General features: G+C 32.4%; 1 protein-coding gene across 1 annotated transcript in view; it reads left to right on the forward strand.

Moving 5' to 3' along the window:
• Positions 1–23703, forward strand: part of Smp_105090 (nuclear hormone receptor,putative) — a gene marked incomplete at its 5' end in the record, with an annotated part of 51628 nt that overhangs the window by 1650 nt on the left and 26275 nt on the right. The window lies entirely within an intron of this gene.

Raw genomic sequence — 23703 nt, forward strand, 5'->3', positions numbered from 1 at the left:
AAAGGTCATTTAATAAAGGTCAAAGTGATTTGTAATCAAGTGTCTAGTCACAATCGATTTAATAGTAATTTCGAAAAAATGAAAATGCAAAAAAATTGTGTGAATAAAGTGCATAGTAGGAGAATTTCATCTTGTCAAGTGAGATAATAATGATAAATAGTAATAGTAATAATAATAAGATTGTTGTGTGAATATAATATGTAATAAAAGGGGATGTTATCAAGATAATTACGATAAAGGAATTGGGAATGATAATAATTGTTAATATTAATTGTTAATGATAATATTTGTTATGTAATCAAATTATTTTCTACAAGTTTGTGTTTATTTAGTCATAGGATGAATAGTGATCCCCCCTTCCAAAATCCTTACCAGTTTCTTAATTTATGGAAGCTGGTAATGAAAAGTATCATTCATACCTAAAAATTACCATTAAATAAACGACTTTATTTGAAAACTAATTTCTTCATTAAAAATCGATAACTGAAGTACAATTTTTCAGTACTAATATATGCACCACTATGTCATTGTCTTGATTCTTATTTTTAATGCATTAAAAATCCACTTTTCAATAAGTTTGCTTTAATAAATTAAGTTCATATCGTGATACTCTGAACTTATTAACAGTGAATACTGATAGATTTAAATTAGATGTCGTGTTAATCAATGAATTATCTAGTGAAGACCCTAAGTATATTGTGTACTGTTAATTCACGTATATCTAAATTTGATGATAAATGAGGTTCATCTTATCACCAAATGAAAAGAAAATAAGCAATGATAACAATATACAACTGTGATATATTTCACTTAAGAATAGTTTAAAATACTGAATAATTTTTATCAATAATACATATAAAACATAACTGGGGATTTTATTCAACATTGCACTAGTTTGGATTGACACTTTTCTTATTTGTATCAAAGGGAAGATATATTAACTAACAGTGATGCTAAAAATTACAAGTCCAATGCCTAAATTGATGTTTTTATGGAATATTACTTCATTAGTGTTATATTTCGATGTTTATTCTTATTTATATGAATTGATTGACCTTTAATTCCAAAGACTACAATATTTCTACTTCCCTGTTATTTACCACTGATATTTTTGTACTATAAATCATGTGTGTGTGTATGTTAAACCACAATCAACATGGTAGATGAACGTCTGATACACTAGCATTACCAATTTATTCTAATTTTGCCATTTACCTTATGTGTACATGTCCAATTTATTGGGTGATACATCTTAACTGTATTTTCAAGTTAGTTATATAACATATGGACACACACATTCACGTGCTATGTCGCTGTTCTTCACATGACTTCCATAGTTTTGCGTACTCCGTATTTTGGTTCATCTAGGAAAACAATCGTAAATCTGTCGTATAATTTTGCCGAAATTTCTGTACTATCATGTTTATCTCGTCATTTCTGAGGGTGCATTACAGTGTTATCAGATCACCGTACTCCTTTGCTTCAATAACTCAAGATGAATTTATTTATTTATTTGAACACAAACATTGTTACAAGGAGACACCAAATACATTTGCGCTGCACAATAACAATGAGATTGTAGAGATAAAGAATATAAAGTGTGTATAATAAAAGAAGAATAATAACGAACAGAAATTAGTGTATGAAGGTGGAATAATAATAATAATAATACTGAAGGAAACAGTTCAGTTAACAAAAATATGACCAGGAAGAATTCTTCCAGGTAAAGAAGTTACGTTCATTTGTATAAAGAAAGTAAAATAAAGTTACAACAGGATCACCACTGGCTTCTGTTCTGTGCCATATCTCGTAACGTCTCTAACCACTGTGTTGCACCATCTCCAGGACCCCAACCAGGGAGTAATGAAAGACCATCAAGAGTGTTGTACAGCTTTCTTTGATACCATGTCACACACTGATCACCTCTTCGCTTTTTCCAACCGGTCTCAGCGTCGGCAACTAATGCACGACGTGGGATCCTCTGGGACAACATTCGTAGATGTCGAAGCCACCGAAGTCGATGTTTCAAAATAGTGATATCAATTGAAACATAGTCTCTGTTGCCACTGGATGTCAGTAATCCTTCAGAGACAACGATGATCAAACAGAGCGTAGTTTACCACCCTCAACTCGAAGAGGGCATGTCTCACAAGCATACAGCAAAACTGCTTTCACCGACGCGTTGAATATCGGACCTTTAACAGCCAAACTAACGTCATGAAGGCAATAAAGGTGACCCAGATTGTAATAAGCCGCTCTGGCTTTCACTATATATGATCTGATCACTCACGCCACCACCAGCGCTTACACAACTACCCAAATACACAAACTTCTTGACTACTTCTATCTGATCACTGCTCAGAGTGAGTGAAGGATTAGGGTCCCATCAGTCTTGTGAAGGTACTTTGCACTTCGAAAGTGAAAAACACATACCATACCTACGGACACTAATTGCCAACTGATTAAGTGCGGATTGCATGGTTTGGGTATTATCGCACAATAAGACAATAACATCTGCATACTCAAGGTTGGAAAATCATTCTCCAAACAACAGATCCACACCATCACTACCCACATTCATCAGAGCTGCTTCCAGAACATCCATAGAAAATTTGAAGAGGAATGGTAGATTTGGGCAACCCTGACTAACCCAACTGCTTGAATGGAACAATGGAGAGAGGTGGTTGTATACCCTCACTCTCTCTGAGGTGTTTGTATACAGGGCTTTTAAGATGTTAATAAACCTCTCAGGCACACCCTTATTCGATAGATAATCCCAGAGAACAATATTGTTCAACGAAGGTGGCCCTAATGTCGAGAAACACTACGATTATTGACTTGTGATAAGTATGACAGTGTTCTAACATCTGGCGGAGAGTGAATATATGATCAATACATCCTCGACCAGAACAAAAACCAGTCTGCTCCTCACGAGTCAATCTTTTTCAGGTTCTGAACAATCTACGAAATATGACGGAAGCCAGTAGTTTGGACTCAAGCGGAAGTAGATTCATCCCTCGATAGTTGTTGCAGAAATGAGTTGTGATCTTTTCTGTATTCTATACATAAGGAAAACTTCTTTTATGACTGTCGCCTGTGTGATGAGATCGAATTACAGTATTTAAAGAACCTATTTTAAAAATAAATCCTTCATTTGGGCTTATTGTGGTTACAGAATATGGTGGTTGTTTTTTATGCAGTACTCGAGAGTTTATTAGCAGTTGCGTTGCATACCACTGTATTCACGGGTTCGCATAATTGTATAGATGTAAACTGGAAATGAAAAGAAATCAAAGTATAGAATTTTGAGTCTCTAAAAAACTGGACTCTAAAATTTCAATAAGGTCAGGCGAGGGGTAATCATGTAATAAACAGATCATGAGTTTCACCCCTCTTCCAAAAAAGGTGTTTAATCCTTGGATAGATATTATCAAAAAAAGCATACTCAGCTTTGTTGATGTTCTAGTTATCTCTCATACATATTCAGAGAATTTATGTTCCCTTTGTGGATATCATCTGCCTTAATATGCTTTATATAGTTCCTGTGCTAAATATAATGTCCAAACTTGTATTATGCATGAATCACTATATACTTATTCTCCTAGGTATCCATCATTATTGTTACAAACAATTCGAACTGATCGTATTTTGTCATAAAATGTGTCTGTGAATGCGTTTTCACATTGTTCAAAATGTATTTCACTAAGACATCACATTTTTTTCATTTCAATTTTGTATTTTCATTGCACTACTTTGATGAATAAAAAGGACTCGTAGTTGTTATTTGCAGATCATGGCAGTTTTTTTATTATTTTCAATTTGTTTCGGAAACTGCTTGTGCATATATTTATCTGCATGCTACACTATTGACAACAGCAAAATTATCATTAGTTAATAGTAACAGTAATAGTAGTATCGATAGCAATCATTCTGTTATAATGATAGTGTGCAAATTTTCATTCATGTAACATATATGTAGATGTTTTACCGTCATCATAACGTGGCACGGATTCTAGACATTTCTATTGATTGATTGATTGATTTATGAATTCCCATTAGTTGAAAAATCCGCCCTTTTTGTGGCTATTTATGGTGGTTTTAAAATCTCTTAGATTTGTCATTGTTTTCAATTTTATTTTGATTCACGTAGGTGTGGGTGATTGTTTTTGACTTTGTCACCATGGCCTATATAACACAGAAAAAGAATTTGGAGGATTTTTGCCTTGTCTGATTTTAAACTATCTTTTCGGTTCATGAAAATGCTTTTGCTTGCTTGTTGCTTTTTTTAGACTATAGTTAAAGCGGACAAAAGTAGTTTAGGCGTTGGTTTTGTTTTGTAAGTTGAATCCAACATTTTGTAAATAATTAGTCATCAAAATGGATATCTTTATCCTCTGAACGTTACTTTTTCTACAACACTGAATAACGGAACAAAATTACATTTGATTTACACTGGATATAACGACAGTAGTTTATTTATTAGTACAGACCAGCACTGTATTTCTTTCCTAAAATCCAGTTGAAACCGTTAGTTATCTTATTCACCAGTAGTAAAACTAATCCCGGAGTTCTCATTGAGTTAATTCGACGCAAGGAAACCGTAAATAAATTATTTGTACGCTCTTGACAGTGTTTACGATGTATTAGAGAAATTAGCAACTTTTTACGATTCTTTTATAGTTATGGATTTCTGAAATAAATATTTCGTAGGCAGCACTTGCCGTTGAGTTTGTATCTACTTCTTTATGATTTAACAGAACTAATGAAATTAATCAACTCGAAGACACTATCACATCAATTGTTTGGGATTTTCGTTGTTTACTACAAAATATATGATTGTTGGTAAAGGCCTTCCGATGAGTATGTAGGTTACTGAAGATTCACTATCCAAAACTACAAACAATATTTCAACACTGTTAGTCCTTAATTTTTCACTTAATTTTATTCTAATTAAATTTAAACAATGTAGACAACTGGAATGATAGTTTAGTGAAGAAGCAATCAACAATCGATAGCACTTTTACTTATTACTCTCTGTTCATTTCCAAATCTTCCGGAGAGTTTTCACACAACTTGGAATCATACGATCATATCATTGTCTTTCCATTAATTTTTCAGATATATCGCTAGTTTTATATCTTTGATGAGGTTTCTGAGCTTGCCGAGTCGATAAACGTTGACAACTAACTGACAAGTTCATGAATTAAACACTAATGCATATCTAACTTTAGCGTAACAGAGTGACAGATACTATGCGGTAATCCAAAACAAAGTAACTAGAACAAGGTTTAGATCTATCAGTCAAAGTTTAAAAGATGAATTTACAAACCAGTTAGCCATTGCTCATATATATGTGCTTACACAAATCTGGGTTATCACCGTTTCTATGTTGCGTATAAAATGCTATACTGAAATTTTTCGCAACGTTTTCAATGTACATTAAAAGTGTAGTGTACGATAATTGCACCAATTTTTATGTTCATTTAATGATTATTGTATATTAAAATTCAATTATTATTTAAAATGTCATTTCAAACCCTAACCTTCATTATAGTTGTGTTTTTCATCCGGGATTTCGGGCTGCGCCACACCGATATGCTCATAACCAGGTATTTACGAATGATATTCCAGACGATTAAAATAAAATGTTCGATACAAGTTACATTAATACCCTTCATTCTCCCCCTGAATGGAAAATCGGTCAAAAGTACTCGATGCAACAAACTTATTGAACATCTAGAAAGTTTTGGATAACACCATCTATGTTTTGATCACTCTGTCTATTTCAGATGATGATAAATTACTAGGGTACATCTAATAAATTTTACACTGACTCAACCTCTAAGTTGTATTTTTTAAATAAATGGTTAAGATTTAATCTAACTAATACAACTCATCTAGGTTAGGTAAAGATTTTTTTGTAGTTTTAATTGGATTTTTGTGGTATTTTTTTCCTCTTTTATTGAACGAAAGATGTCACGCAAAATATAGTATTAATAAGATTGTCGTTAAGTTTCACGTTCAACTCTGTATATGACAAAAGACAAAATAATTAGGTCAAACTACATGAGATACAAGATTTTTGTCGTCACATGAGGTTAAGATTGAGAGAGAGAAAGAACCATCTGACCTGATTACAGAGATCTATATATAGGGGACCGACTTGAAATGGGCAGTATACGAATTTCTATAGCTGAGTTCCATTTAGTAGAAAGAGAACCCTAATTCATTCCTTATCCTTAAAGATTAGACGAATACATTCTAATCACACAATAGATGATGAACTATTTCAACTTCGACAGACACTCATCAGAAATGATTATCCACCTAGGTTCGTCGATAAGAAATTAACACCTAGACAACATCCTGAAATAGCACCTACAGTTCGAAAGAAAACGTTTTTTATGAATATGGAATTTAAAGGAGATACGGCTTCTGAAATCCCGATAAACTCTAATCCCCTGATTATTATGTCACCTCATTTGATAATTGGTGTCTCGAATCAATTTATGATGCAATCTTTTCTATCCTTCTATAGAAATATTTACCATACTAGTATAAGAATATACAGCTTAAGTAAATGATTTCATCGAAAAGAAAATTTTCTTCGCTGAATCCTCTCTATTTCTATCCAATGACACAGTGGGTTATTTTAATTATATTATAATACATTTCAACAAAAAAGACTGAAGATTATTCGTTCTTATTGCGAAACATAAGTATTGGGTTGTCCGTTGGTTTTATGCGCAAATAGGGTAACTACCATAACCATCAAGTAAATCGTCTATTTTCCAAAATCTGGCTCATGTATTTGGAGCGAGAATAAATTACACCAACTTGAGCTTCAACAGTTTTCCTAGCATTGTTATTATTGTTATTATCTCTCATTATTCTGTTTATTATTCCTGTAGCGGTCAATTAGGTTCACTTATTTTAAATGCAAACTCAGCATCATTTATTTCATGTAAACTTGTTTTCCAACGTATTGACAAATAATGCTGAAACTTTGAAATAATCACTTGTTGGATAGCCTTCAGTATGATATGTGTAGTATTAAATTGCTATATTACCAATAAAGATATAATCATTTCAAGCTGCTAAGATTTTATACGTCACGGATTAGCATCAATTTAAGGACTGAATAACTGGTTATTTTGTTTCGGATTCATAACCATCATATGTCATTTTCATTTCTTTTAATCGGAAAGTGTTATATAACTTAGCTGTTCCTATTCATAAGTCGATTCTTCTTCACACAAGCAAGAAAAATCTGCGTTTAAACATGCGAAAATATGATTGTTATATGATTTTTATTGCATCGGTTACACTAGTTTCTGATTTTCTTGTGTTATCCGCGGTTCCTACTGCTTATACTTGAAGGTGGAAATTCTCACGAACTGAAGTGAGAATATAAAGACTGGTACATTGAAAGTTTATTGACTCGGTAAAAATACAACGTTGCTTAAATAATGCACTCATTTATAAACTTATTTTACACGTACTTGGTGATTAGTTAATAAACATCATATAAATGAAAAACACGGTTACTGTAAAACAAAAACAAAGTTCACACAGAAAAATAAAAATAATATAACTGTTACACTGGACGAAAAGTTCGCTTCCGTCATACTGAATGAAATTCACACTTATTTGATACAGTCGAGTGAGAGCTTATGGCGAACTGTCATATGATTTTACAACCTCAAGTGGTGTCCGTCAAGGCTGTCCACTATCCCCATTTTTGTTTAACTTCATTATAGACCTGTTGCTGGAAATAACACTCTCGTCGACTGAATTTTCAGGAATTGATCTTCTACCAGGAGGTTCACTTATCGACTTAGAATACGCAGATGACATAGTTCTGTTTGGTGAAGACACTGACAAAATGCAGTCTTCTGTTAGAACTGAGTAATAATGCCAGGATGTTTGGGATGCGTTTCTCCCCATCCAAATGTAAATTGTTACTCCAGGACTGGCCTGCGTCAACACCTGAACTAAGGATAGGGAGTGAAGTAGTCGAACGCGTCGACAACTTCACTTATCTTGGAAGTCTGATCAGCCCTAATGGGTTGGTGTCTGACGAAATCTCAGCACGGATTCAAAAAGCTCGTTTGGCTTTTGCCAGCTTACGTCACCTATGGCGAAGACGAGATATCCGTCTATCAATTAAGGGACGAGTATAATGCACAGCAGTTCGTTCTGTTCTACTTTATGGCTGCGAAACATGGCCATTAAGAGTAGAAGATACTCGTAGGTTACTAGTATTTGACCCCAGATGCCTTAGAAATATTGCTCGCATCTGCTGGGATAACCGGGTAAGTAATAGTGAGGTTAGACGCAGGGTATTAGGAAATGATGGTAAATCAGTTGATGAGGTGACGAATCTTCATCGACTGAGATGGTTGGGCCACGTGTTACGTATGCCTGAACATCGATTACCACGACGCGCAATGTTGACTAGTGTAGGGGATGGTTGGAAGAGAGTTAGGGGCGGCCAAACCAAAACATGGCATCAGTGCTTGAAGTCACTAACTTCTAGCCTGATCCATGTTGGTAGATGCAGACTACCTGGTTGGGGTCCGCGTGACTATCGTAACCAATGGTTGGAGACTCTGGGTGACATGGCTCAGAATCGATCACAATGGCGTAGGTGTATACACTCTTTATCTTCCCTTAAACCTTGAGATTAAAATTGCTTCATATCTGTCTTCCTTCCTATACTATATCCTTATATACAACCTTCCTTTATATACTACCACCACTAAATTAATTACTTCTATGAATCCGGTGTTCATCTTGTTGTGCTAACGAGGTATGGCAACTTGGACCGATGCATATATGTGCCTGGTCCTACGTTGTCGCTGACTGGCTGACTGACTTATTTGATACAAAACATATTGACCTCGAATAATGTCATTAAAAAGTAGAAACCCAATATTGTATTAACTAAAATGTTATGCTGAGAATAAAACCCAATGCTGCACTGAATAAAATATTGTGTTGGGAAGAAAAATAATGTCAAACTGTCATTAAATGTTACAGAATTAGCGAAAACTCGTGAACTTGCCTTGGCGAGACTATAATATATGGACTGACCAATCAGGATTATTATAAAAGCTCTTGGATTTGGGAGCGAAATCCACTGATCCATTTGGCATTATAGCTGACGTCCGTTCGTGATGAAAAACCTAAATCTTATTCCTAACCTGAATCACCATCTGTAAATCATATTCCTAATTCCTCACACTGGTTTAAAACCTTCATTTGGTTCTAGTCATCATGTGGACACTCTCAAGGTCACTCTAGCGTTGCTCAAAGGTTGTTCACAAATTATAGTCTCACTCTTGCCCTCTTATCGCAACATGTCATTTCCTTTATCAGCTAACACTATATCGTTAAAATTTCGTACAACTTATTATTCTGAAGGCTAAGAGAATGCCTTCTATACATTTTTCATTAACTTTTTGCATCAACTGAAAAAAATTATTAGTAACTAGATACTAGTGAATATTTGGTTTCTGCAAACTTGTTATTTACGTAAAATGTATTTCAACAAAATTACACTTATAGTTTTTTTAAAGTAATACTTTGACCACTGATGAGAGAAAAAATATTTAAGAAATAGTTTATATCCCTAAAATTGCTAGAGAAAAAGAGCTAATAAAATCCTTTTCGTTTGATTTCAATCTGATTAGTTTGAATAAGTGCCATTGATTCAGTGTATAATTAATCATAGAACCATGTTTTTATTTAATGTGTCTTTTCTCTCAATAGTTGGATCGTCGAAAGAACAATAAATTGTTTCTCACGGTAAATAATCTGTTATTAGGTTAACAATTTAAGGTTTTGTATAGGAGTTTTGTGAAGGTTACAGAATTTTCGCAGTTTAAGTCATAAAGTGATCTTACCTAGACCACAATTAAAAACCAGGAAAGACTGAACAGATGTTTCGTTCAAGTATCGGACTTAACAACAACGTGCATCCGCAACCCTGCAATAAGGGATTAAACCCAGGATCTTTGGCTTCTCACTGGAACTGTTAGTCTGTAGGTCACTGAACTAACATCCAGTGGTGTATATTTCCAACTTCAATTTTGCAATCACCGTCCGCTCTTTGCTATAGATAACTGTGTTCACACCCGACATGGTTTGACTACATTTGCCACGGCTCACTAGAACTGCAGGAATTATATCTTGAAACTCGTAATTTGAACTATAGAAACTTAAACTTTGTTAAGTAATAGAATTTTTGTAAATATGATATCATTATTAATTGTTTACAAGTGGATGTTCTTGGATAGTTATTGTCTAATTATTCAGGTTTTAATATCATATATTATAGCCCAAGATCAACCTTAGTTAATATATCGTAGTCATTGTTAAATTTATTTTTAAAAGTAATTTCAAGGTATCATATTTCATATTCAACACTTTCATCAAACTCAACTTGTTAACACGGAAAAAATTGATCATTTAATAAGTAAAGATTTTTGTTCATAGTTTGATTTGCGTAAACTTGAATATTCTATTGCTTGAGTGTTTACTGTTAAAAAAGTAATTTTAATTTCATGTTTATAGTCAGTGTACTTTTGTATTCGTACTTTCTTTACTTTTTTTTTATTTTCTCTCAGTGGTAAGTAGATTTACTATTTTCTAGTTGTAGAATGGCGGTGAATCACAAAAGCTAAAAAAATAGTTCCTAATTCTTTAATATGCACAAGTTCCATTGAAAGGATGATATTTTTCTTGAGTAGTATCGATAATTCTCTAGAAACTGTCAATATAAAAACATAAGAAACTATCTTCAACGATAGTTCAGATGGTACAGTGTGGCTATGATGTACTATACATATACTTATAACTTATCCAAGTATTTCTGTGAAGTAATCCAATTTCACTAAACATTTTGGAATAGTAAAAGCTTTTCTAGTTTATCAAGTATGATGATGAGCAACAGAAAATGAAATGAGTATGGGGAAGGTCAAAGGTAGACATTATACTCCGTTCAAATAACCTTTTATTATCAACCTTTGACCTTTCTAACTTAATAAAAGTTCACAAGCAGATAGATGTTCTATAATTTTCATTTACTTTTTTGTCTAGATGACATTTTTCGAATGATCTCTTATTTCGGATAACCTAAAGGTAATAAATAAATAAATAAATTTTATTTGACCTCTTAATCTTCTTTAGTTAAATTGTAAAAGTTCACATACAATTAAACTTTTGAACTCATATACACCATTCTTTTTAGTTGCTACATTCTTGTTAACTGAATCTAAGAAACAATAGATGAATGGTAATCATTAAAAAAATGTAAATATTGATGCATAAATATTGTTAAGATTAGGAATTGATTAGTATGAAAAATTCATTATAACTTATAACAGTTCAAAGGTGAAATGTCTATTCAGTTTATAAATTGAATGTCTCTTATTAATCGGGAATTTACTGTTTTAAAGCACATATGTATTTACTCTTTGTACCTAGCGATTGTTCAGTTTTTCACTACATATATACTTTCTACCACGTCGTAAGAACTAATGTATACGAGTATTTTTATGTTTATCTTTAGATGCTCACTATCAACTCACAAGCTCAAATTTTCACCATTCTTATACTGATTTAGGAAACCATGTTTTGATAGCTATAACCATACATTATTGATTTCTACTTACTCCGTACTATTGTTATCAATTTTATCCAATCCAGAGGCATTATTTCTCACAATTTGGATAAAATGACTTCACACTGTGATACTGATAGTAATCTTCATTTATTTACAGTAATAAAACACAACAGTTGGTTATCGTTGATTCTAATTTTTTTTTTCAAATAATGTGTATTTAATGAAAATGTACAAGGGTATATCGTACACGAGACGTATTAAATGCCTTTTTCTTTTGTTCGGTGTCTAATCATACTATGTTTATGTGGAAAATCTTTTGCCGGAAACTATTAGTACTTAATAGGTGGACTGGGGGATGCTAATTTACTGGCATATACTCTATTCGGATATGAATATTTAAGTAAGATTGAATTCACTTAATACATTTTAGATACCCTTGTGTGCTTAACTAACCTGATAACTATAGGTATTCCTGTTGTATCCCGAAGAGAATTACGAATGGTAACTTTTGAGGACTATTTATTGGTCAATATAATATGTATATTTCCTATTGTAATTAACCTAATCATATTCGTTTCTTCTTATCACTAACTTTATTTTGACCTTTGAACTATTATTATACGATCCTTGAGTTATCATCAGTTTATTGATTACTATTCACAGCCACATTCGGCTAAATATTGTACAAATGTTATTATCTATTTTATGGGTCGATATGGTTTGTTTGGTTGGTATATAAACTCAGTATGTTTGAAATACAATGATTCATACCGCTGAGGCTGTTATCGGTGTTTTGGACTTAACTGGTTGGGCTAGGCAGATCGCAGGACCGGTTAGCGCTCTAGTCTGCTCGTACGGTTTCGTGTGTCACTGTTCCAATCGCTAATTCGCTGCTCCCTGTTTGGCGGTCTTATCGCGTCACACATCAACTAATCATCCACTCGGCCACAAGACATAACAATTCCCAATTATGCTTTTTCAAGAATTCTTCTGACCAGTACTACAGTGTAAATTTGTTATTTAATTATTATTATTATTATTATTATTATTATTATTATTATTATTATTAGCTTTATTCAATATTATATTTTTGGCATAATATAGAATTCTCAGAACAAAGTACTTCAACAAGTTTCCGTTTCTTACTTCTTCGTCCTTCCTGACGATAAATATTGAATGATCGCCAGTTAGATGTTAGCAGCCCAGTCAATCGACATCTGGATAATGTACATTCTTCTCGCTGCATATTGCCAGCAACCACGATATCTCTGATTAGGCCTTCTGTAACCTTTACAGCGAAAGGTCTTACACTTTTCAGAAACGCACCTGAATAGGTTGTGCGATTAATAGGCATAATGATGTATCAGAACAAACAAAATTAGATAACTTGTTGAAATATCTAGATGACAGGAACAGGTAGCCCAGGTGTTTAAACAGGCCACCAGTTCTCCGGTGTATCTATAGGTGTAACTATAGGTATTCCCAATTATGCTTTTTCAAGAATTCTTTTGACCAGTACTACGGTGTAAATTTGTTATTTAATCTCAGTTGTCGTAACATCTCTCACAATATAGTATGAATCGATTTATCATATTAAGTAGTAGTATTACAGTGAAACATGAGTATAAGATGGTACGTAAAAAGATTAGGAAATAAAGCATGATTGAATACCAGTATGATTGTGACTGGTGAGCACTTCATTATACGTGAAGGAATACATTTAAACTTTAAGTAATGAAGCAATCGTTCATCTTATTCTTGCTCAAAATTAAAGAATTCAAACTAATGCCATAAAATACGACTGCATTACGATTGAGTGTTAAGTTGAACTAAATTTATTTCAGGAAGTACTTTTATTGTCAATATAATGTTATCTATACAAATATAACGTTTAAGTGCATCCGATCAAGTGTGAGGTTACAGATACTTAATTTCAGCTCTCCGATAAAAATCTAGATAACTTCAATGGTTACTTGGATTCAATATAATGGTAGGAAAAAAAAAATCGTTCTTTAAAGCTTTTTCATCATTTTGAAACAGAAACTATTTAGTTTTCCTTGCGATTATCAACTTTTGTTGACTCGGCATTTTCGTAGGAGAGCAGTTGGTATAACCACTAACGATCGTGACCATGGATTATAATTCGACAATTGAATAAATCGTTTTTACTTCTACTGATTATACTACTGGTTTCTAGTAAGCGTTTCATTATCCACCTATTAATATTGCGTTCAAGTGCCTTTCAATTAGATCTTGGATGTTACATGATCAAGTATACCTCATAAACTCAATGATATTGTTCGTAGAACTGCTGCAGGTAGATCATTATATTATCTATCTTATTATGGCTGCATTGAAATTGATACTGTACCAATTGAACTGTGTTGCAAGTTTCTGAATTACTCATTTATTTTCGAGAAATTTCTATGCCTTAATGTTACTTCATACTTATCTAATCTGTGGTATATTATGGAATAATGATGAAAAGTAGGATATGTACACATTTTTAATTTGTTTTATTTGTTTCTATATACCTAACTTGTCAATTATTGTCAGTATTCATGTTTTAGTATACTGGTTTAACCATCATTCAATCTAATTTTCTTAAGGTCATATAAATAAACTTGTTAGGTTACAAGACCTAACAATGGTGAAAACAGACATTTCATCATCATCATCAATACAACAGTAATAAACACTTAGATAGACAGGGACAAAGTGATTGAAAGTAAGAACGACACTGGTAGTCTTAATTGCGACTAGTTTGACCTACATAAATACACCCACGCTATATTCTTGCTTCCCTATCTATATATGACCACTTATTAACTAAAAATTACTTTTGCAGTCATGTTCATTTGACCTCAAGTTCTATGCCTGAATATATATATATATCATATTAGACCATCTCTTATATATTTGACTACAACACAACATTCGTTAAATTTCTATCTCATTTGATGACCTTGATTTTTCTCGAACTGAGTATGTACAATAAATGTTGATTTCTAACGTGCATATATAAGTGTCATATACAATTATGCACTGATATGTTAATGTTTGTGGATGTTTATGTCTCCAATATTTATGTGTAGTGGTTAGTTCACATAAAAGTATAAATTTATATGTTGTCCAGATTTAACCTCTTCCAAAATTTAGGCCATCAAAGTGCGGTCGTATGTTGATTAGATTATGAAGGTCATTCGGTCATGTGTATATTTTGTAAGCTTCATAAAAAGACGTATGTTTATTTCTATATATGTTTGTGTGTATATATCTATGCATCCATGTGAGTAGTGAATAAGGTCGTTAAACTGAATGTTTGAAAATTTATTCATATGTTCAATATTTGGATGTTGAAAAAAACTTTTTGAATGTAATTACAGTGAGAGGCTATTTATAATAAAATGAAGTACTTGACCACGTGCATACAATCACCGCCAGGGAATTTCTATTCACTGTCTTGTCGCGGCGGGGGTGTTGTTTGCGAAATCGAGAGGACGAAAAGCGAATGTCCGTCGCTTTAACCGGGTTGTTGGATATGGCGGATCCACCTGGGGGAGTTGGAAAACCCTGATTCCAAACCAATGATGCACATGGGTTCCAGAATCCTAGGGAAACAAATGGCATATAAACCTGTTGTTTGTCACCGGCTACCATGGGACTGCATCTCCTGACGTTGCCTTGTGGACTAGACCATTAAGACAAAGGCTCGAGGTATGGCCCCCTAAGGAAACCTGCTTCGGTTCGAGAACCCGGGCAGTATCACAACCCTCACACAAATCGAATGATTTATGTGGTGCATATCTATGCGGTACTTCTTTGTGCCAATGTTTGTGTATAAATAAATAAATACATCTATTACAAAATATCCCGGGGTGAAATTCCGGTTTTCATCATAATTTTCTCTCACTTTGTCTTTTACTTAACCCTTATCAATCTCAACATGTTTTCTTCATCACCCTAAAGATTTCAATGTTCACTCGATATTTATCAGTAGGATTAGTCTTCACGATTTTATTTTCTCTCTAGATAGTATACCAGTTGGCTATTTCGTCATTGTAAATAATTAGAACGGTTATCATTTTTCTGAAGATGAATGTTTCAATTTTACATGTGATGGAAAATCGTAATATAAAACGATGCAGTTCTGTTTAATAACTATCAAACCTACAAATTTATATGCATTGCATGAAAATCGATCGTAACAAATTCTTTAATCTTCATATCTGCCAATCCGTTAATTGTCATCCCAAGTGTACTCAATCACATCATCGATGCTCACTTTTTCTGGTTTTCGAATGAGATTTCTCTTTGAACAAAATACGACGTAACGATCTATTGCTTCCATCTGTACATATTACATAACGTCATAAAAAGTTTTACGTGAAGAAAGTTTTTTTGGAAAAAAAATGTTGTGGTGGCGGGTCGAATTTCCAAAGAAAATAGGATATCAGTATGCAGTTGTGGAGACTTCTCAGCAGTGCGCATCCACGATCCTGCACGTAGGATTCGAACTTAGGAATTTCAGGCTCGCGCGCGAACTCTCAAACCCTAGACCAGTGGGCCGGATTCCAACTGTGTTAATTTCTAACTTCAACCCATCCACGACAGCGAGCGACCATCTTCCATTGTCTCCGGCGGGTAACTGCCTCACACCTGACATAGATTAGCTCCACTTGTCACGGCTTCCCAATAGAAGTTATACATTAATACCTCCGGCCCACTGGTCTAAAGGTTAAGCGTCCGCGCGCGAGACCGAAAATCTCAAGTTCAAATCCCACATGCAGGATCCTGGATGCTCACTGCGGAGGAGTCTTATACTGGGACGAAACGACAGTTCAGTGTTTCAAGGCTTTAAATGGTGGTCTGACGTTGATCGACTCATGATCTCAATCAGAATAAGATATCTTAACTAGTATGTTTACTCTCAAAACTGTAAGCAATAATTTGTTTTACTGTAGATGCCTGTGATTTAGGCAGGTAAATTATTTGCTTACGTTGTAATTGTTGTGAGTTAAAACAATTGTGTTTTATCTAACAGAGCATGTAAACTGGATTAATCAATTTAATTGCTAAGATATTTGAAATTTTAGAGATAACTTTGTTTAAGTTGTGTATGACAGGTTAGTTTGACTGCTGAATTACTGTTTAGAAAATGGTATCGAATTATCGAAACATGTCTACATATATTTTTTCAAACATATCAATAATTTTTGGCGGATACTTGAGATTATTTAAAGTCAGATTTCTGACTGTATTTCTATTTATCTGTCGATCAGGTATCAAGGTAGAAAAGACATTGCTCATCTAAACATACTACCTAAAATTATGTTGTCTAAGCCCATATTTCCAACCATATCAAATGTGAACTGATAGGATAGGTCCATTGCTCTGTCTACGTACTTTATCTTGTTTTTGTTTCAACCTTTCCTGTCTCTCACACATACATATACACGCATCCCTTTATTCGTTCATGCTATTTATTTGGCCTGTCCACCTGTTTGTCATTCATTTATTATTACTATGTCTTTCTCGTCTCCGAAATTTGCTTTCATTTCTCTTTTAGTTAGCTGTAGTGGGGCGATGACGGATTACGAACTAAACAAGTAGTAGAAATTTAAGCTGTAAGTTTGAAATCATCGATCATCTGACCTTAGACACGTAATGGATAGATAGATAAGTGATCGCCTTAACTGGGATAGGATAAAAATGTGAAAAGTATGTATAAATCACCACCACCACCGCATCTGTATCTCCCACTATAAAGGTCACTAGACGTTGTCTGACCCAATATCCTGTTTTGCGCGTTTAGCAAATAAAAATCATCCTAATAAGATCAGAAAACATACACGTATATGTTAGCCTCACTAACAATCATTATAATCACATTGGTCAACATCCTCCCTTTTTCTACCCTCTTAACACAGCTACTATCAATTCACCTATTTATCTGTTTATCTACACGAATATACCTCTCACCTTTAATTATATTTCTACCCTAGATATCAGCCTTGTGCCTTGTTTTTGCTTGTCCTATTAATAGGTCAATTAATTGTACTCTTAGTTGGTTATTTTTTTTTGATGATGTATGTCCATCTATCAATCCAATCCATTTATCAAGGATATAAAAAATATTTCTTATATTGTTTTATTATGATGTAACTATATATCTAGCTCCGTAATTCGACTGGCACAACTAATGAATTAAAATATTTAACTTTTTCTACACTATAACTTTCTTTTGTGCATGTATCATTATCATTATAACAATAAACAATAAAGTGATTGACATCTTATTAATAATTTTAGAATCGTTGGATTACTTCATTTTCTTTTTCATTGCCGTGGCTCTAACGCTATATGCTGTGATTTCAACTGATCATGTTTTATTTCAGAAAATTAAATACATTTGTGTGTTTATATATATATGTGTGTGTATGTATGTAAAGATTGTTTCCAATGTTTAGTTTTATATTTTGTTAAATAAGCGCATCGTTTGTTGTTCATTTCTATCATCGTAGTTAAAATTCTCCATCTTCAACAGTCAATAATTTTGTAGTCTGTAAATTTTAATTATTTTCTTATCATTCATTAGGGCAGTAATAATACAAAGATTTGATGATAAAAGTTTATAACTTTATAAGCAAAGTCAATATCGTGTTTATTTAATTAATGATTTACATGATATCAAAGGATAAGCTTCATTGTGTATTATTATTGTTAAGTGAATCGAGAAATAGCAATCCACGATAGTAACTTGATATCTATTACATGAGTATTGATAAATTTAATTTTTCCCTAACGAAGATTTAAATGACTAAATGTACAATAAAATAACTTATTAAGCAAAGATGGATAGTGGCTAGCGGTGGAATACAGGACGCGCGTTTCGTTCTATTTGCGACTCGTCATCTGGATGTACCTGCTTATTACCATATATATTTTTGATGATTTAATTAATATCGGTCTGTGACAAAATTTACCTTCGAATTTATTCATTTAGACTTATCATGGTAGATTATATTTAAATTTAAGCGAACATATTTAATCTTTTCAAGGTGATTTAATGATATAAAAAACTCGAATACCTAGCGATTTATATTAAGGTACATTCGACTATGCTGATACCGTTAGTATTCATTGTGAAAAAATGCATTGTAATGAGTACTTTATTGAAATTTAAAATTATTAAAATTCTGTTATACTAAACATGCTGTTCACACGATCTGTACACTATATATATTTATTTTAGTTAACTTTATCTAGAAAGAATCGTTGACAACACGAAGCTTCAAGGATTACATTTAAATAAAGGAAAATAACTATTTTTTTAGTTTGACTGCGATCAAGATGGTAAATAATGTATTTTAGTGGTGGTTTTGTGAGGCGACTACACTATACACATATTGATCTCATTAGATACACTTGACAATATTGCAAATTTTCGTGGAGTTATTCGCTGATATTTTTGAAATATCTTATGAATGCAATTCATTGTTGCCAGTTGTTTTTCATAGATTCGTTCGGAATGAAAATAACTAAAAGGGATGTAAATAAACATAACTTGTGTATCACACTGTCTCTCTGCGCTTATCAAACAATTTCGAATGCAGTGTTTATTTGTATAATTATATGGCGTCATTTAGCTTATTTCAGTATTTTCACAAACCTCATAACTGTTTAACTGTTAAAAAGAGCTGAATCTAGCCTGCCATACTTCAGAGAATCGAATTTATAACCTTCAAATACTTTTGAATAAAAAAGTCAGTTGCTAATTGTCTACTTTTTCTAATTTATTCATTTCAAGATGTAGCGTAACAATGGTAACAAAATCTGCTTTCGAAAGTCTTCAAAAAAGTTGTCTTAGTGAAAAATGAGTGACTACCTTCGCTATTAATTACCTGATATTTTGTTAGTAAGACGTGACCTGTGGAGTCGATCAAGTTAAAAATGTGATAATTTTCATCGATCGATTTAGTTCAAAATCAGAATCTATGATAAATATATTGATGCTTGAGATGTGAACTTTTTTAAAATTTCAACCTAGTCGTAAAGTGACATTTTGATCTATCATTCTTTAATTGCTATCAATTTTGTGCCTAAAAATTATCTTCAAAGTATACTATAATCTACATACAATCAAACATTTATCTAGTAATTCAAACTTGAAGTATCATTCTTAGAATGTTATGACGACTGTTGAATTTGAAGTATCATATCACAGATCGACTTTAATGAGATAAATCATTTAAAACAATTAGGCACTAGACATCTGTTTTGTAACATCACAGATTCATATTATTCAGGAGTCTCATACTAAACTGAAACAACTATCTTATACCTTTTGGTTTTTCAATAGTTGTCTAATCAACATCATTCCATAATATAAATTATTTTTACCATCGGTTCTTTTTTTGTTTTAAGATGTATTTTAGATTAGATAAATTATTTGTTGATTGGTTAAAAATTCAAATTAATTCAACTTTTTTAAAATCTTGTTTTGATGAGTGATTATTATGAAAATGTTGATGACAGACAAGTTAATTTGTTATTAAAATATGGTAATTGTATTTTCAAAGTTTGTTTGTAGGGGTTAGTAACCATTCATATTCTATTAAATTAATAAAGGTTATAAAGGTAAGCATTATTATGTCACTGTGTTATGACCTTTATTGAAATCTAGAATATTTTGATTGAACAAAATTCTTCGAGAAAATACCAATTTCGTATTCTTTTGAATAATATGACTACAGCAAATATCTTATGATGAACCATCCAGATTATTCTCAATAAATTCACTTTATAAGTGATTTTTTTGAAGTTTATTTATCAATTCTGTTATTACTACGATTTTTGTATATTTTCGAAACTTGAAAATCTCCTTAAACTTCCATAGACCGACTATAATAGAAAAGAATTGGACGAACTAATCACTTATGTGTATGTAATATGATTATCATAACTAATCAAAGCACAAATCATTTTGAAATTATACTCATTACGTAATATTATGTAGGGAGTAATTGTCTGTGCTTTTTAAACGATATATATTGCCATGTAAACCTGTGGTAGAATAAATGACCAAATTGTATTAACCCTCTTATTCATTTTTTTTTTTAAAAAAATAAATGACGTTTATTTCTCAGGTAAAAATTCTCTATTTGAAATGTTTATTTATATTGTCAATATTGATTTATTTAATATAGAATCATCAATCAATCAGTTCATTCAACAATGAAAGATCCAGTATTTGATTAACTTTACATGACGTCAAAAGCCAAAAATATCAAAGTTATGTCTATAAAAAAATAAGTATTTTCTGTTTAAAACATTTATGTATATATTAATTATTTGATGATAATCAATATGCTAATTAGATATTCAAGTGCATTCAGACAAGCGTCTTCGACTTAATTTTGTTTTTAACTAACTTGGCAACATTTTGTGTCTGATTGATCAAAAAACTTGATTTTTGATTGATATGCTATAAATATGAATTTTATACGCTTTACCAGGGTTTCGTAAGCCTATTATTATTATTATTAACCTCTTATCAGTCGGTCTTTACGGTTCAGTACATAGAGATTTGTGTGACACCTAGATTTTCATTCACAAATGAGCGTTTCTCTGTCTAATCAGTCTATTTATTTACGTAGACAATGTTATAAAGATTAAGCTTCAAATTGTTATGTATTAGTTCCAAGTTATGTAATAAATTATGGTGTCGTTTGAACTTTATAGGTAATTATAGTTCAACGTTGTAAATAAGTCGAATGTGTACTTAATAATGATACACTTTTTACCCAGTGTTTTACACTTTTAAACCATTCACCAGAAGGTCATTGACCAATTCCCCTGGCTTTTTTTTATATATTTTTTAAGCAAATATATATGTAAGCTCAAGGAAGTGTTTTGTTCCTTCGTAGTTTTCAACTCATTACATAAAGCTTCATAACACTCTAAATATTACTCTCAAAATGTTATTACCTTTTTCATTGTTATCATAAGTACAAATGACAAACGAGAATTACTGGTTTGTGTAGGAGTAAATATGTTTTCCAAAAAAATAAGTCTTATTTTTGTTTTGTTGCATTTATGACTTAGTCTGAATTTTATCGCTTAGTTATATATGATGTGTATGCAATGTTTACGTGCGTCCTCATCCTTACGTGTCTATATATGTGTGTTTGAGTAAATTTTCTTATTACGTCTAAACTTTAAGCATAAAAATCGAACTTCCTGAGCCCCATATATGTTAGCCAACTTTGTTTAAAAAAAAATTTTTTAGTGCGATTTTCTTCACTCTTTTTTTATTATCATTTTTATCACTTTGTAGTTAGTGGATTGATTAAGTCGTAATTTTACTGACTTGGTGTGTACATATAACTGACGAAAACATATGTAAGGTATATTGATAAGTTTATTATTTATGAATGATTTAGAAAACGTGTATGTGTGCATGTGTATTTGTGATGACTTGTTATGTTGTGTGTGTATGCATATATACGCAACAAATCTTGTTCGTTCTTTGTTTCTTTCATAGCATGGTCAAAAGGCCACTACTACCATTACTGTAACTACTACTCTTACTACTATTACTACTCTGTTAATCATTACGATACCTATCTATCGCCTACGTGTTTATGTCACTCACTAGTGTTGATCTCAATAATAATAACGAGTTATGTTGCTGTTATCCACTTTTTTTCTTTGTCCCACCCCTATTTTTCTTTACATTTTAAGTTATGTATTTGCTTGTGTGTGCGTTCATGTGTGTGAATTATTTATTCGTGAAATCGATCGAACGACAGGTAAAAGGGTGAAATAAAGCCAACAGTCAAATTATTAATTTTCAGCATATTTTTTTTTATCAATATTCATAATCAATAGTAGGTCAGGTTAATTCTTTTCTTTTTGTTTGTTGTGATATGCATAATAACACTGAGTATTTGTGGGTACATGGTAGGAAATTAAAGCTATTCATTTGTATACAAAATATTCAACTAGAAAGTATTACTTATTAGTTGGTAAACGAAATATTGAAGAATAAAATAGAGTCAGAACAATCAAACTAAATAAAACAACAATTAGAAACCAGAGAGATGCCAATAAACTGAAATTCGAAATACGTAGAGAAATACAAAATAATGAATAACCCTTAATCGATATAACGCTTGATTATTCATGTTGCAATTGGACAAAAACGCTGATATGGCTACTTGTTATAACTGAATAAAGATGGATTTAACTTGATGTAGGGAAGAAAACAAAACTGCAGATGAACACTTTTCTATTCGCCAACAATAGATTCATAACAATATCTAAAATACATTGAGTTATGTATTACTTATCTGATGAATGTTTAGACCTTAACATATTGAGCTAGTGTTGAGGTTAATTGCTCTTTATCTGACTTCATTTAGATCGTTTCTGATTGTTATCGAAACATACATTCCGCCAACCCTCTATAATCATCGACTTAAGTCGCGTTAGTGTATAACGGAATTAAATAAGTCAAATACAAGAAAGTATTTCTAATGCGTATATTTCATACAATCGTTGATCCAGACAGACGGTCAGAGGAATGAAGCGAAACAGATCGGAGAAGTTATGTGGGCCAACTCATTTTAATTAAGCGTTACTAAATATCCATAGTCAGAACAAAAATAAGCTACAGACATGCAATGAATAGGATAAGGGGTGCGCACGCATACACTTACATAAGAAAGCAGTCAGGGTTGACAAACGGATAATTAACAAGGTCAAAATATGGCTTTTGTTTATTTATTTGAACACATAAATATTGGTACAAAGGGGCACCAAATACATATGTGCTACACAATAACAATAAGATAGTGAAGAGAAAGAATGTAAGGTGTGTATAAGAAAAGGAGAACAACAACGAACAGAAATTAGTGTATGATAGTGGAACGATAATAATGGGAGAAACAGTTCAGTTAGCAAAGGTACAACCAGAAAGAATACTTCCAGTTAAAGAAGTTACGTTCATTGTTATGAAGAAGGTAAAGTAAAGTTACAGCGTGATCGCCACTGGCTTCTGTTCTGTGCCA

The sequence above is a fragment of the Schistosoma mansoni genome (assembly GCF_000237925.1).
Source record: "Schistosoma mansoni, WGS project CABG00000000 data, supercontig 0206, strain Puerto Rico, whole genome shotgun sequence".
Taxonomy (NCBI): Eukaryota; Metazoa; Platyhelminthes; class Trematoda; order Strigeidida; family Schistosomatidae; genus Schistosoma; species Schistosoma mansoni.